Source organism: Tarenaya hassleriana, unplaced genomic scaffold (genome assembly GCF_000463585.1).
Source record: "Tarenaya hassleriana unplaced genomic scaffold, ASM46358v1 Cleome45, whole genome shotgun sequence".
NCBI classification, from domain to species: domain Eukaryota; kingdom Viridiplantae; phylum Streptophyta; class Magnoliopsida; order Brassicales; family Cleomaceae; genus Tarenaya; species Tarenaya hassleriana.
This window is the reverse complement of record NW_010967219.1, coordinates 232,939-239,792: the sequence shown is the minus strand read 5'-3', so window position 1 is coordinate 239,792 and position 6,854 is coordinate 232,939.

Below are 6,854 nucleotides of genomic sequence, written 5' to 3'. Positions count from 1 at the left end.
GCATTGTCGACTTGGCTACATCAACGAGAAACGCATTGTGAAGCTTCATTCTGATGGACTTCTTTATTCTTTTGATTATGAATCAATCGAATCATGCGATTCCTGTTTGATGGGCAAGATGACAAAATCTCCTTTTACTAGAAAAGGAGAACGGGCTACGGAGTTGCTAGAACTCATACATAGTGATGTGTGCGGTCCTATGAGCTCGCCCGCTAGAGGAGGTTATCTGTATTTCGTTACGTTTACTGATGATTTCAGTAGGTACGGTTATGTCTACTTGATGAGACATAAGTCTGAAACGCTTGAATTGTTTTTCTAGTAAAAGGAGATTTTGTCATCTTGCCCATCAAACATGAATCGCATGATTCGATTGATTCATAATCAAAAGAATCAAGAAGTCCATCAGAATGAAGCTTCGCTATGCGTTTCTCGTTGATGTGGCCAAGTCGACAATGCCAGAGATAGGTCGGATTTAAGTCGTTCGGCTTAAACCGCTTGGTACTAACGTTATAGATCGACCTGTATCTAGGTGGTTCATCTTCCAAAACATAAAGGCCATTAACCTGGTAACCCTTACCATAGAATAAATCGCATCTGTAAATGGACAGATATTTGTTCTCAATAACAAATCTGAAACCATCCGAGTCTAAACATGAAATCGATATGATGTTCCTACTGATGGCAGGTACAAAATAACAATCATGCAACTCCAATACAAGGCCAGAAGGTAAAGTGAGATCGTAAGTCCCGACGGTTAATGCAGCAACTCTTGCTCCATTTCCGACGCGGAGATCTACTTCTCCCTTCGTCAATTGTCTACTTCCTCGAAGTCCTTGCACATTTCCACAAATGTGTGAGGCACATCCGGTATCTGATACCCATGATGTAGAAGTAAATAAGTTCGCCTCTATAACGAAGATACCAGAAGTCGAAGCTTCTGTAAGCTTCTTCTTCCTCTGATCTTCCAGGTAGAGTCTGCAATTTCTATACCAATGCCCGATGGCATGACAGAAATAACACTCTTCCTTCTTGGACTCAGGCTTAGGTTCAATGACAACGCTTGCCACTTTCCTCTTGCCCTTGCCCTTGGAACGTTTCCTTTTGGTGGAACTCTTTGCAACAACTACCATATCATTCTTCCCTCGGCTCCCATCTTTCTCTTGGAATGACACATTCAACTGATCAACTATCAAAGAATTGTCCATGTCTTCTAATTGCTTACGCAATTCCGAAGGCATCTTTCCAAGCATCAAGCTGGACACGTCCAGATCATCATCCTCATGCTTCCAATAAGCATCAATGATCCTGAGAACAATTCTCAGGTTGCGGTACCAGTCGAGAAAGTTTCCACCAGTGAGTCTCTCCCGATCCAGGATGGATCGCATGGAGAGATTAGCCAGATTACCTGCAGCAGTCATATTCTACAGAAAAAGACAAAACAAAAGACATAAAACATGCAAGTCGCTTAGTACACATGCTAACACAGATAATAGATGCAATATGACAGGCTCCCACTAAGAAAAACACCCTCAATGAGTTTCTAAGTGAGCTGGGATCCATATTTCACATGCTTTTGAGTCAGCTAGGGCATGACGCTCAAAAACATGCTATTTAGGTAGACAACACATTGTCAATCACATCCTATGTGATTCCTAGATGTGTATGGGATAGTGATACGCTATCACTGCATGTTCCTCATCCCATCCTTACCATTAGGTCCAAGTCCGACTTGATAACCCAATTCAAGCTCAACCATATTCGAGCTATGAGAATCACGATTTCTCCATACTGCCTCACCAAGATAATCAGGCACGCTCAGCTAGGGCATGACCCGTAACCATGACGATCGAGGCCTTGACAGTTGCTCTACTAATGGGCGGTAATAGCTTGAGATTTCATGAGGTATATGTGACTTGAACACAATGAAATCTTGACTGAATTCAAGTCAGTTCAATCAAGATGTTCCGATTATATCGGTAGAATCAGAATCTCGGCTTAGACACTTGAAACGATGCAACAATTGCATCTAACAAAGTCTGACGAACTGACTCGGTCCGAGTCAACACTTGACTCGGTCCGAGTCAGAAGCCGAAATAATCTACAGATCAATCTGAACCAAAACTTGACAACCGGACAACTTTCTGTACTGACTTTGTCCGAGTCAAAACTGGCTTGGTCCGAGTCAGAAGTCTGTAAGGCCTCTGTTCATTTTGGTTCGTTCTGACTCGGTCGAGTCAACACTTGACTCTGTCCGAGTCAAAACTCTGATCTGTCATTCTAACTCTGTCGAGTCAAAACTCTGACTCTGTCGAGTCAAAACTCTAACTCTGTCGAGTCAAAACTCTGACTCTGTCGAGTCAAAACTCTTGGGAGATCTCTCGTTCTGACTCGGTCGAGTCAACACTTGACTCTGTCCGAGTCAAAACTCTGATCTGTCGTTCTGACTCTGTCGAGTCAAAACTCTGACTCTGTCCGAGTCAAAACTCTGTTTGGCCACGAGATCTAGGGTTTCACCCCGTTTCGATGCACCATCAAGCCGTCTTCAACCCCCAAACTCATCCATGCATATGATACATCCGGACGAGTACATAACATGACGTACATGATGGATCCAATTGCCGAGGCATATGGAATCCTATTCATGTGCTCTTGCTCATCCTGTTGTTGGGTTGGGCTACGGATTCCTAGCATGCGATCATATCGATCTAGGGTTTGGTTTACTAGGTTTCATGCAGCGGAAGGATAATCTAAACCTAGTCAAACGTCACACGTAACCAAAATAATCCGTAAAACCCCGTTTAATCGTGTATATCACCGTAGTAATCGAATACTTACCTCTTTCCTGAAGATCTGAAAGTAGCAATCGATCCAGGGCCTGTTTTAATCACCAAGAGCTGAAAGTACAGCTCCTCTACACGTATCCACACCGACGGGAAGGATTCCAAACGCTTTTGGAACTGATCTGCTAGGATCTGTGAAGTGAATACGGTTTTTCAAGACTTGAGATCGAATCCCAGAACTCTAGCAAGACGTCATGACCACCCACGTTGAATTGAGTTAGAGGTGATCTAACCGAGGCAATAACAGCTCGAGTTCTGATCCTTTGTCTCATGATATCATACGTTGAACAAGGGCATGGTTTGAGCCACCCTTCAAGTTCAACTGCTTTCTCGTCTTGGCAAATCAACTAATAAAATAGATGCAACTTCATCTATAGCGAAGCCACGCGTTTTCATAGTCCGATTTCCACGAGAGGGCCCAGCGATATCTCTCCTATAGAGGAGGTGACAAGTCCCATATTGCATGTCTACTATCTCCATATGATTCGTGAACGTATCTGATCAACGCCGTTATAATCATCCGGTTAAAGACGACGTTTGACGCAGTCAAGACACGCCACTCCTCATATCAGATACTCTAGACATCTCAGGTCTGAGGATCAAAGAACGAACCGCTGTATGAGATTCAAGTCATGACTCTATCCATGTGACAATCTCATGCGGGTCATCCAGTCACTCGTTCACAACGAGTACCCATGATTGTGATATGCATCCAATGCATCAATCACACCTCATACTAGTCTTAATTCATCATTGTTCCCACAATGATAACTGACCAGGGTGTTTAGAATCATTCTATAATGATTCAAGGATACCGAAATATAACAAACATGCCAATCAGCGTGTCTTGACTGCGTCAAACGTCGTCTTTAACCGGATGATTATAACGGCGTTGATCAGATACGTTCACGAATCATATGGAGATAGTAGACATGCAATATGGGACTTGTCACCTCCTTAACAGGAGAGATATCGCTGGGCCCTCTCGTGGAAATCGGACTATGAAAAACGCGTGGCTTCGCTATAGATGAAGTTAAGACTAGCATGAGGTGTGATTGATGCATTGGATGCATATCACAATCATGGGTACTCGTTGTGAACGAGTGACTGGATGACCCGCATGAGATTGTCACATGGACAGAGTCATGACTTGAATCTCATACAGCGGTTCGTTCTTTGATCCTCAGACCTGAGATGTCTAGAGTATCTGATATGAGGAGTGGCGTGTCTTGACTGCGTCCAACGTCGTCTTTAACCGGGTGATTATAACAGTGTTGCTCAGATATGTTCACGAATCATATGGAGATAGTAGACATGCAATATGGGACTTGTCACCTCCTTAACAGGAGAGATATCGCTGGGCCCTCTCGTGGAAATCGGACTATGAAAAACGCGTGGCCACGCTATAGATGAAGTTGCATCTATTTTATTAGTCGATTTTGCGTTCTCCAATGAATACCTATGATTGTGATCGTATCCAAATACCTATGATCATCCATATGATCATCAATTACACATCATACTAGTCTTATTATATCATCATTCCCATAATGATACAAGACTAGGGAGTTAAGTATCATTCATAATGATACATGGATTTCATAACACATCTAGTATGCAAGAACATGTAATGAATCAAATACTCTCATAAACCATAGAAAGTATCAATACATCAAATGTATCTAAAGCTCATAAACAGTACATCATAGAGCACTAAACCAACAATCAGTACCAGAATCCTTCCAATCTCTACAACCCGAACGCGCCTAGAAACCATCCTGGCTTCTCCTACGGAAACCCGAGCGGAGCATTGAATGCACAACAACAGGGCATTTCCAGAATCCCTCAGAATCCCCTGGGCTTCACTCAGTCACGTTTTCAGGGGCAGAATCAGGGAAATCCGCAACATAATCCAGGATACGGGCCTTCTTGTAAACACACGGCTCGTTTCGTTCTATGAGAAACCAAACCTTTTGATTGTCTCATCAAAGCGAAGGTTCCAGCTCCTCGAAGCCTGCTTCAGCCCATAAATGAACTTCTGAAGCTTGCACACCTTCCCCCGGTTCCTTGGATCGACAAAACCTTCGGAATGTATCATGTACACATCCTCGGTCAAGTTCTCGTTAAGGAACGCAGTCTTGACATCCATTTGCCATATCCCATAGTCGTAATATGCGGCTATGGCAAGTAGGATCTTGATGGACTTCAACATAACTACGGGCGAAAAGGTCTCATCATAGTCAATACCATGAATCTGACGGAATCCTTTCGCCACAAGTCGTGTCTTATACGTGTGCACGTTGCCATCCATGTCGGTTTTCATCTTGAAGATCCACTTGCATCCGATGGGTTTTATCTCTTCAGATGCATCAACCAGAGTCCATACTTGGTTGTCTGACATGGATTGCATCTCGGACTTCATACCTCGTGCCATTTCTCAGAATCCGGGCTCATCATAGCCTCTGGGTATGTGGTAGGCTCATCATGTTCTAATAACATGAGCTCCTCATTCCCAGTCACGAGAAATCCGTATCTCATAGGCTCTTGGCGAATCCTGCCTGATCTCCGAGGTTCACTCGTCGAAGGTTGAGTCACAACCGGCAGTGGAACAGGTTGAACGTCTTCAACTTGTTCATTCGGCTCAGTGTCTACTTGTTGCTCTCGAACTTCCTCAAGTTTGATGCTACTCCCACTGACTCTTTTGGAGACGAACTCTCGCTCCATAAAAGTCGCATTCCTAGCACTGAACACTTTGTTCTCTGCCGGAATATAGAAGTAGTAACCCTTAGTTTCTCGCTCCATAAAAGTCGCATTCCTGGCAATGAACACTTTGTTCTCTGCCGGAATGTAGAAGTAGTAACCCTTAGTTTCCTTAGGGTAGCCTACAAATAAACACTTATCAGATTTGGAGGATAACTTATCAGTCATCTGACGCTTCACATAAGCGTCGCAACCCAAAATTTTGACAAAAGACAACGTGGGACGCTTCCCCATCCATATCTCATATGGCGTCGTTTCAGCCGACTTTGTTGAACTCCTGTTTAGCAGTTACGCAGCAGTTTCTAAAGCATAGCCTTAAAAAGACTTCGGAAGATATGTCTGACTCATCATCGACCGAACCATGTCTAACAGTATTCGGTTCCTCTGTTCAGACACGCCATTCCACTGTGGCGTCCAGGAGGAGTTAATTGTGATACAATACCACAATCAACCAGATAGTCAGTGAACTCTTGGCTCATATACTCGCCACCACGATCTGATCGAAGTGTCTTGATCGTCTTGCCAAGCTGGTTCTGTACTTCGTTTATGAAAGCCTTGAACATTTCAAGTGTTTCAGACTTATGTCTCATCAAACAGACATAACCGTATCGACTGAAATCATCAGTAAACTTAACAAAATACAGATAACCTCAACTAGCTGGACAGCTCATTGGTCTGCATACATCACTATGTATCAGGTCCAATAACTCTGTCGCTCTCTGTTCTTTCCCTTGAAAGGATGCTTCGTCATCTTACCCATTAAACAAGACTCGCAAGATTCAAGAGACTCAAAGTCAAATGAATCCAGAAGAACTTCAGAATGAAGCTTCTGTATGCGTTTCTCGTTTATATGGTCTAGACGACAATGTCAGAGGAAGGTCGGGTTTAAGTCGTTCGACTTAAACTGTTTAGTACTCACGTTATAGATGGACGATGTCGAGTTCGAAGGCTGATCATTCAAGACATATAAACCATTCACAAGATAACCATTACCATAGTAAATGCTGTCTCGATAAATCATCAAACTCGAGTTCTCAATAACAAATCGAAAACCATCCAAATCCAGACATGAAATAAAAATAATGTTTCTGCTAATCGCAGACACATAGTAACAATTACTTAATTTTAAAACAAGTCCAGAAGGAAGATGCAAATCATAAACGCCAACACACAATGCAGCAACTCTTGCTCCATTTCCGATGTGCAGATCTGCTTCTCCCTTAGCCAGCATCCTACTTCTTCTTAGTCCCTGCA